Source organism: Vombatus ursinus, unplaced genomic scaffold (genome assembly GCF_900497805.2).
Source record: "Vombatus ursinus unplaced genomic scaffold, bare-nosed wombat genome assembly UNPS02014807.1, whole genome shotgun sequence".
Classification (NCBI taxonomy): Eukaryota; Metazoa; Chordata; class Mammalia; order Diprotodontia; family Vombatidae; genus Vombatus; species Vombatus ursinus.
In genome coordinates this window covers 39,838,744-39,849,433 of record NW_020954585.1, presented here as the reverse complement: position 1 = coordinate 39,849,433, position 10,690 = coordinate 39,838,744, and positions in this window count along the sequence as shown.

Here is a 10,690-nt window from a genome sequence, read left to right as displayed (position 1 = left end):
AAGGAACAAGAGAAGGACAGTTTGGATGGATCTCGGAGTTTTAGAGGAATAGTAATGTCAAATGAAGCTTGAAGGATAGCTTGGGGCAGGTTGTGAAAGGCTTTAATAGCTAACCAGAGTAGTTTGTGTTTTGTCTCAATAATAGTGCCCCTAAGTTGATTGGATAGGGAAGTGACAAAATAGGAGACTTTAAATCCTGCCAGGACTGGAGCAGGGGGTTGGTGCTGGAGGCCACTCTTCTCTCCTCTGAGAGAGGAGGTATCAGGCGAGAATTATATCTATCTGCTCCCTTCAATATTATAAACCTAGGAGATACAATCTGGGTCAATTTAACTTCTGATAGCAGTTTCTCATTACTCAAGGGAAGCAGGACTCCAAGCTCTATATCCAAGTCTTGATTCTGTTCCCACTGAATACCAGTTCCACAATGAACACACATAGTAAATATCAAAGACACCTAATTATCCAAACTACAGAAAAACAGAAATCAGAAAAGGTGTACAGAGAAGACCATATATCAGACAATGCAGAATGTGAGATTAACTCAGCTCAGCCAAGGGAGAGAGTCCTAGATCTCACCTGAGGAGGAACTCCCTGAAGTCTCTACTGTAGCAAGTTCAGGATAGAGACAAAACAGAGACTACCAGCTCTTCTCATGTCTTCTGAGAGTCTTTTCCTTCAGCAACCTGAAGGGGGTCTGGCCTCTTTCATCTTCCTTCTCAAAGCTGGAAGCCAGAACAAAGTGACTGGAAGCTTGAAGACTGAATGATAATTGAAGCTCTCTTGCTCTCGCCAATTCCATCTCACCCCTCAGGAAGGGCAGGGCATTCATCTCTGCCAATAAGGAGAGAGTTCTATTCTATGGGCTTTCGGACAGGAGTTACACAGGAATTTGGGTTCTTGGGGACAACAGAGGCCTGCTGAGAAAAATGAAAAGGAAAAGTATCATAGAATCACGGAATTTGAGAGCTGAAAGGGACTTCAGTGGTCATCTAATTCAACCCACACCTGAAAGAGTCCCTACTATAACATAACAATCAGGTGATCATTCAGCCTCTGCTTAAAAGAGGGGGAACCCACCACCCCGTGAAACAGTCCATTCTACTTTGAGACAGCTCTAATTGTTAGGAAAATATATGTTTATCTGTATTTTGTCATTAAAAATTGCATCGTTATTCTCATCACCCTTGTACCAACCCCCCAATTCATTAAAAAAATTTTTTGTTACTTCCCAATACACTTCCTCAGTGAACTCTCCCTTTGAACAAAAAGAATTAAATAAAACCAATTGACAAACAGGGTCTTATAGTATATGCAACATTCTGAACCTGTAGTCCTCCCATCTCTGTACTGAGAGGCAAAAGTATGTTTCCTGATCTGGTCTTCAGAACCAAGATTGTTCATTCAGTTAGAAGGAAGCAACATGGTATTGTTAAAGTGTGTTCTATTTTGGAGTCAAACGACTCGTGTTTGAATCCTTACCATTTCTGTGACCTCTTTATGCATCAGGTCTTTATCTGTAAAATTATGCTGTTGGAACAGATGACCTCTAAGGTCCTTTTCAGTCTTAAATTTATGATCTTATGGATTATTGAGTTCATCTACCTCGCAGTGTTATTTACCTTATTGTAGTCTTTGTCGATATTCTTTACATCACTTCATACAAATCTACCTGTATTTCTCTGAATTTTTCATAGCCTTAGTTTCTTACCATGTAATTTTCCCTTATATCCATGTACCACAATTTGTTGTTATATATCCTATTATATTAATATATGGCATTTTGTTCAACTATTCCTCAATCAATGGGAACCCATTTCCCTCCTGATTTTTTTTTTTTACAATCACAAACCAATTCATTTCTCTACAGAGGAAAAATCAATCCAAAGGAAAAGTAAAAGTTAGAGATTTTCCCTCTGAAGAGGAATTTCCATTAGTCTGAAGTCGATTCTCAGGATCCCATCATGCTCTGTGTGCCCCTTCTTTTGGTGCAATTAATAAACATTTATTAAGTACCTACTATGTACCTGGCATTATGCTAAGTGCTGGGGACATAAAAAGAGGCAAAAGACAGTCCCTGCCCTCAAGGAGCTTACAATCTAGTGGAGGAGAAAAAAAGCAAAAAACAAAAAACAAAAATAAAACTATGTACATATGCATATATATGTGCATATATATATATACACACACATATATATATATATACACACACACACACAGGCATACATAAACATGCTACATACAGGATAAATAGGAAATAACTAACAAAGGGAAGGCATTGGGATTAAGAGGGATTGAGAAAGGCTTCCTGTAGAAGGTGAGATTTTAGTTAGTACTTAGAGGAAGCCAGGGAGGTCAGTAGTTGAAGTCGAGGAGGAAGAGCATTCCAGGCATGAAGAGAAAATGTCCAGAGTGGAGAGATGGGAGTGTTCACAGGAGGCCAGTGTCACTGGATCGAAGAGTATATGTAAGGGAGTAAGATATAAGAATACTAGAAATGTAAGGATGGGCTTTGAAAGACTTTGAATGCAAAACAGAGCATTTTGTATTATTCCTGGAGGCAATAGGAAGCCACTAGGGTTTATTGAGTGGGTGACATGACTGAACCTATGCTTTAGGACTTTAGTCACTTTAGTGACTGAATGGAGGATACATTGGAGTGAGAGAGACTCGAGGCAGGCAGATCCACTGTTTCCCCCTGTTACAGGCTATTGCAATAATCCAAGTGTGAAGTGATGAGGGTCTGCACTGGAGTGGTGTCAGTGTCAGAGGAGAGAGGAGGGTGTATTGGGGAGATATTGCAAAGGTGAAATCACCTTGGTAACAGATTGGATATGGTGGGTGAAAGATAGTGAGAAATCCAGTATGACTCCTATATTTTGAGCCTGAAGGACTGGGAGGATGGTGATGTCCTCTACAATAATAAGGAAGGTAGGAGGAAGGGAGGGTTTAGATGGAAAGATAGCGAACATATTGAATATGTTGAATTTAAGACGTCTATTGGACATCCAGTTCCAGATGTCTGAAGGCAGTTGGAGATGCGAGACTGGAGGTCAGCAGAGAGATTAGGGCAGGATCGGTGGATCTGAGAATCATCAACGTGCGAATGATAATTAAATCCATGGGAGCTGATGCATCAAGGAAAGTAATATTGAAGGAGAAGATAAGAGAGCCCATGACCAAACCATGAAGGATGCCTACAGCTAAGAGGGCATGATCAGGAAAAGGATCCAGTGAGGGAGACAGAGAAGGAGCTCAGATATTGGACTTGTTGAGCTCTAAGGTCCCTTCTAGGTCTATAATCCTGTGATTATATGATTTTCTTTAGTTATTTAGCTCTGTGCACATCGGCCCCAGACTCCAAGTATATTTGTGTTCGCTGCTTTGAGACCTGTTCACTATTGTGTTCAGGCTCTCTTCCTTGCTGTCTCCTTCTCTCCCAGCCTCTCCCTCTCAGATATGTAGGAAAAGAACCAGGAGAGAGTAGTGTCTGGAAAACCTACAGTGAAGAGAGTATCAAGGAGGAGAGAGTGATCGACAATGTCAAAGTGGTCAAGGACTGAGAAAAGGCCATTGATTTCGGCAACTTAGAGATCGTAGTAACTTTGGAGAGAGCAGTTTCAGTGGAATCAAGGCCAGATTATAAGGGGTTAAGAAGAGAGTGAGAGGTGAGAAAAGTGGAAGCACCTGCAATAGAGGGCCTTTTTGAAGAGTTTAGCTACAAAGGGCAGGAGGAATATAGGATGATGGGGGGATGGAAGGATCAAGTAAAGTTTTTGTTGATGTTGTTGTTGTTGTTGTTGTTAGGATAGGGGAGACATGGGCATGTTTATAAACAGTAGGAAATGAGCCAGTAGAAAGGAAGAGATTGAAAGTAAGTGAAAGAGCAGGGAAGAGGGGACAGTCTGTAGGAGGAAACAGTACAGAACGGAACCACTTGAACAGGTGGAGAGGTTAGCCTTGGTAAGGAGTGAGGCTACTTCATCATGTGAGACAGAGGTGAAGGAGGAAAGGGTGGCATCCTCTCACTCCAAATCTGTGAGTGTGAAGGATTTCACTCTTTTATTTTTCCTTCTTGGCGACACAATTTGTGGTTTGTTGCCTAGGCACTAGAAGTCCAGGTAGCTGTTTTTAAAGGAAACAAAGAAGATATGAAAACCCAATCAGTCCTTACATGAAAATCACAAGCAGGCAGTCCATAGAAAGATGATTCTCTCTGGAGTCAGAGAAGCTGGGTTCAAATCCCATGTCTGATGCTGTCTATCTATATGACTTCGCCACTTCACTTTTACGCTTCAGTTTTCTCATCTCTAAAGTGAGAATGTTGGACTTGTTGGCCTCTGGGGCCCCTTCTAGATCTATAATCCTGTGACTTCATGATTTTGCCTGCCCCTTAACTATTTTCCAGAGAGGCGGTTTCTTTAGTTATTTAGCCCTGTGCACGTCGGCCCCAGACTCCAAGTGTATTTGTGTTCGCTGCTTTGAGACCTGTTCACTATTGTCTTTCAGGCTCTCCCTCGACTCTCCCTCCACAATGAATCCCTAAATCTTTAGGTTTAAAAAATTTTGCATTTCTACACCTATAATTCTTTGACTTTCACAACAAAATAGCTTCCCTCAGATACCAAGGACTGACAAAAAGCTCTGAGTTTGTCACCACAGCGAGTGATGGTTTACTACAGGGTCTGGGCTCCCCTCTCAGCCTCCTCTCTCCCTGCTCTCTTGTCACCGCCCCATGAAGGATGCTTTGGTGCCCTTAGCCAGGAATATGCTTGCCAAAAGAAGGCCACTTATTGCCTGACATTGCTAGCAGAGAGCCCCTCATCTCCACTGACACAGAAAGCTTCCATGCCCTCTCATCTTATTTTTGGCCTCTCTCAGGTACAGTAACCTCCTGCTGGTCCAGCCGAGATAAAGACACTTAGCCCAGCCTCAATCATGAGACTTGGCGGCCCCAGCTAGGATTTGAACTCGCGGTCCCTTAGAGCAGGATGGATTAGTGCATGGCGCTCCCATGCTGACTCCATCAAAGGTTTCCTCCACACAGCTCCATTATCTGAACAGCTCTGTTAACCAAACCTATTATCTTTCCCCCTTGGTTTTCAAGTTGAGAAAGGGAAAGCAACTTCTTTAATGGCCCACAGATTGATGATTAACATTTTACATGTCCCTGCTGCTAAGTAAAAGAACTGCTTTGTGGACAGTGAAAATGCCTAAGAGAAGGAAGCGGGAGTCAACTTGGTTTATTAAGTTGTACTGCTTCATTAATCACCATCTTTTTTTATGGCAGTGCTTAAAGCCAGATCCATTGTACTTCTCGGGAATGTGTTAGATCAAAAAACAAGTGCTTTTAATGCACCTTTGACATCTGGCCTAGCAGCTGGCTATCTGCTATATTGCTCTTAAGAAGTGTGGGGAGCTGCATTTACTGTGACCATTCCAGCCCCTCTGATTTAAGCTACTGCAGAGGGCAATGAATTACCTTAAAGGAGATCCACCGACGAACTCCAAGTTTTATGCTGGACCCCTGCCGGCCTCCCTACTTTATGAGTATGAACAATCAGACAATTGAACTGATTTGACTTTGCCACTCCTGGAGTTTCATTGCCTTTAACCTGGGGATGTAATGATGGTAATGCCATGCTAAGTGCCCCCCTGACTAGGGGGAATGCGCCCATCCCATCAAGTAGGGCACCCATTCTTGTTAGCTGAAAACTGCACTGATTTGCAGCAAAGAGGAAAATAGAGCTGATAAAATCATATTAACTCAACTTTGGATGTTAGTTATCTTCCTTCTAGTATGAGGTGAGTTAGGCATTGTCCTGATTTCTTGACCCCTCCTCTCCCCTTTAAAAAAATATGATAAACTCATTAAGAGGCTGCATTATTTTATAGAGAGTCAAAGTGCTACCTCACAAGCTACCAATATAAATGGGGACCATGTGTATATACATACCCCATAGAGGCCCAGTGCTAATGTTCAAATCTCCCTACTACCACATAGAGGGGTCAAAGCCTAATTGATCATCTTCCTAAAAACAAATTGGAATACCTAAAATCTAAAATTTGCTTGGGACAATAGATTGTTCTCCTAGTTTCTTAGTGTGAAAATGCTTTTAGTGAGGTCATACATTTTATTTTTTTTCCCCTTACCTTTACTGGATAAAGTCCTACCCTGTCCCTGACTTAGGGACTCCTGTATTGATTTAAAAAAATTAATTCAATGGCTTCCTTTAAGAGTCATCTCATGCATCAACCTTCTTCAGGAGGACTTTCCTGGTCCCCACACACAGCCTTCCCTCACTCAAATCAAAGTCAAGTGCAAATCATGTCATCATCTCCCTGATATCATGGTCCTTTTTGAGAATGAAGGACAAACCACACAACCTTTCACGTAGTCTGTATTTATTTTATATGTACTGATTAATTTATATTGTGTCCCCCATTAAAATTCAAGTTCTATGGTTGTTGTGGTTTCAAATTTGTATCCCCAGTGCTTAGCATGGTACCTGGGCCATAGTAAGTAAGCTCTAATTGATTGATTAATTGATTGGTCAATTAATTGCTTAATCAGTAAAAAGTATTTATCTGTCAAAATAGAATTTATTTTGCTTTTCATGGAATTATTTGTTTTTTGACATGTCCAATGCTTACTAATTCTTTTCTGGAAGAAAAGTTTTATGACATGGAACCATTAACCTTTTGTCTATAAGTCAATCAATAAGTCTTTGGCTTCTTTCAATCTTTCTTTTCATGCTTGCCTCCATCCCCATCCATATCTGCATCCATATCTATAACTAATCTATATCTATCTACCTCTGCCTCTGCCTCTACCTCTCTCCATCTCCATCTATAGAATTTGTATCTATTTATATCTACACACATAGACATAAGTGTATATAAGTATATGTATATATGTTCATATATGAGTATGTATATATATCTATATCATATCCAGGTAGCCAGCTTACTGGTGATGTGCCTCTCTATAGTCAGTGAGGGAGGTACTTGGGAAAACAGATCTGATCTGTTACCAGGTCTCTACTCCAAACCTTCCCAGTGTAGTAGGACCAGCATGGTAGGATATGCCAGAGTCTTCAGGACTCCATTTCATGAGCATCAGAGCAGGACTTTATAGATGAAATAATGATATAAAAATTGGTTGATGCAAATTATATATAATGTAAATGCAAAGTAACTTTGAGGAATAGAAGAGAGGGGCACTAGCAGCTGGTAAAATCAGCAAAGGACTAATGTAAAAAGTGGCACATGAGCTGAGTGAGCTATGAAGAAAGTTAGAGAGTCTAGGGAGCAAAAGTTAAGACGCAACGGGGAGAGCCTATGTGAAGACATCTCGTCCAGGAGGTCCTGACCAGGAGGTATGAGATGGAACGTCATGTACAGAGAATAGCAAGTCAGCCAGTTTGAAGTATGTGAGGGTGAGGGATGATAAATCAGTTTGTAAAGACAGTTTAGAGTCAGATCATGAAAGAACACATTTTCAGTAATTAAAAAAAAAGCTAAAAAGCCATGCCATCATAGATTCAAGGATCAAAAGCCAGACGTGACCTCAGTGAGAGAAAAATGAGGCTCTGAGAGTTGAAGTGACTTGCCCAATATCATTGCAAGAAATATTGGGCCTGACTCCTGACTCCAGTCAGGAAGATTCATTTTCCTGAGTTCAAATCTGACCTCAGATACTTCCTAGCTGGGTGACCCTGGGCAAGTCACTTAACCCTGTTTGCCTCAGTTTCCTCATCTGTAAAGTGAGCTGGGGAATTAAATGGCAAACCACTCCAGTATCTTTGCCAAGAAAACCCCAAATGGGATCACAAAGAATTGGACACAACTGAAACAACTCAACAACAACAACAACAACAACAACAACAGCAAACATCTCTGACTCTAGAGCTTATGCTCTTCTCTACCATGCCCGTGAAAATTGTTGGGGTAGAGTTAGAATAATTAAGATGGCCACATATACAAGCAGATCCATGATTTAAATCATTATTTAAAGTAGCACTGACATTTTCCATTAAAGGCTATGAGTCATTTATGTGGATAATAAACATGGCCTGTGTTTACTTATTTCATAAATGTGTTTATTCTCAAAGACTTAAGAATAATAGTATTGTAATTTTAAAGAGAAGCATGTGTTTGGAGTGCTTAACCTGAAGTCAGGAAAACCTTTGCTTAATTTCTATAGCTAATACTTGCATTGTGACCATGGGCAAATCACTTAACCTGTCTGATCCTCAAGTGATCCCTTTTTTTTATCTCTCTGTACTCTCTCCCTTACTGACCACATCACCTCTTACAGTTTTCATTATTACACTCATGCAGATGATGCCCAGATCCCTTATTCCTACCCCAACATCTCTCAATAGATATTTTTAAAATAAATTTTTATTCATTTTAAATTTAAATACAAAATAAGAAAAGAAAAAAAGAACATTGCCATGTTCATAATAGAACATGAGAGAGGATTCAATATAAAACAAGAATTTCTCTTTTAATTAAACCTATTTTGGCTTTAACTTTGTGTATCATGTTACTACCCCTGATTTTTTCTATAATAAATTCTACTCCTGCTCTTTATTTTATTTTTGTGTGTATCTCTCATTTTTATTGTTTTTCCTAAAAGCAACACATTGTTGAATTCAAGTTTTTAATTTGCTATCCATTTCTGTTTTATGGGTAAATTCATCCCATTCACATTCTAAGTTATAATTACTCATTGTGTATTTTCCTCCTTCCTATTTTTCCTCACTATTCTCCTCACCCTATTTACCTATTCCTCCTCACTCCTCTACTTTACTTCTACCTGCTACCTTGCCCTCATGTTCCCTAATCTATCCACCCCTCTAAAAGTCCCTTCTTTATCCTCTCACCTCACACTATATCCTTGCCCTCTTACTTCTTTCTGAATTTAGAAGATTTTAATATCCTTCCAGATATATATGTTGTTCTCTCTTTAACCCATTCCTGAGGAGAGTAAGGTTTCGGCCCTACCTTCCCTCCCCTCTACCAGCTTCTTCTGTATCAATTCTTCCTTTTATGACTCATTTGTATGAAATAATTACTACTTTTTATCTCTCCCTCAGAATCACCCCATCATACACACCTCAGCCCAAGTATTTCTTTCAAATCATCCAAATAATGATGACAATCATAAGAGTCCTGATAACATTTTCACATATAAGAAGTAAACAATTTGACCTTACTGAGTCCCTTATATTTAGTCTTTAATGTTTACCTTATGTTTCTCCTGGATCTTATATGTCAAATTTTCCATTAAGTTCTACTCTTTTTGTCACAAATGCCTGAAAGTCTTTCAGTTTATTAAATGTCCATTTTTTTTTCCATTCAAGATTGTCCTTAACTTTTCTGGGTAAGTTACCCTTGATTATAATTCCAACTCTTCTGCTCTATGAAATATAGTATTCTGAAACCTATGGTCCTTCAATGTAGTAGTTGCTAGGTCTTACGTAATTCTTATTGTAGTTCCATAATGTTTAATTTCTTTTCTTGCTCTTTGTAATATTTTCTCAATCTGGGAGCTTTGAAATTTGGCTAGGATGTTCCTATAAGTTTTCCTTCTGCAATCTTTTTGAGATAGTGGTGGGTGGATTTTTTTTTCTATTTATTTTTTTCCCCCACCTTTATTTATTTATTTATTTTTAGTGAGGCAATTGACTGTAAGTGGCTTGCCCAGAGTCACACAACTAGTGAGTGTTATGTGTTTCAGGCTGGATTTGAACTCAGGTACTCCTGACTTCAGGGCCGGTGCTCTATCCACTGTGCCACCTAGCTGCCCCCCCCCTTTTTTTTCAATTTCTGTTTTGCCTTCTTGTTCTAGAACTTCCTTGATAATTTATTGTAATATTTTATCAAGACTCTTTTTTATTGTAATTTTCAGTGGTCAGACTATTCTTATATTATTTTTCCTTGATATATTCTCTAGAACAGTTGTTTTTTCTGATGAGATGTTTCACATTCTCTTCTATTTTTTCATTCTTTTTATTTTGTTTTATTATTTCTTGGTGTCTTAGAACATCATTAGCTTCCCTTTATCCAAGTCTAGTTTTCAAAGACGTATTTTGTTCCCTAAGTTTTTGATTCTCTATTTCAGTTTGGTTGACTTTCTTTTCATAATTTTGTTCATTTTCTTGGATTACTCTTTTTTTCCCCTAATTTTTAGGAAAAAAGGAATGTTGTTGCATTTTCCAACCCAGAAGCAACATGACAATTCAAAAATGGAATAGTTAACTAAAAGTTCTACATAGAAAGCAGTTGTAAAATGCAAATAGCATTTATGTTGGATAATTCTCCATGTGAAAGAATGCTATCAGATTAGAAAATAAGAAACTTAAAAAATGACTTGTTTCCATAATTAATTTTACCGCATCTTCTAATGTAAAATACAGTACTTTTCCTACTATGCCACACAGCATTTGATCTCTAGGGTAATTCAGATGTATGTTTTTGTATTTCCTCATTAGTTAATAAAATTTCAAAACTTTCCCCCAATATTTCAGATGTCAACACATCAGAGCATCTATTGTTGAAACATTATTTATTGAATAAAGTGGTGAAAACTCTTTCCCAATACTAGTTACTTACATCTCTCTTTGTTTGAAATTCTTAATCTCCTAGGATTAAATATAATAAAGTTGCTGAAAATATAATT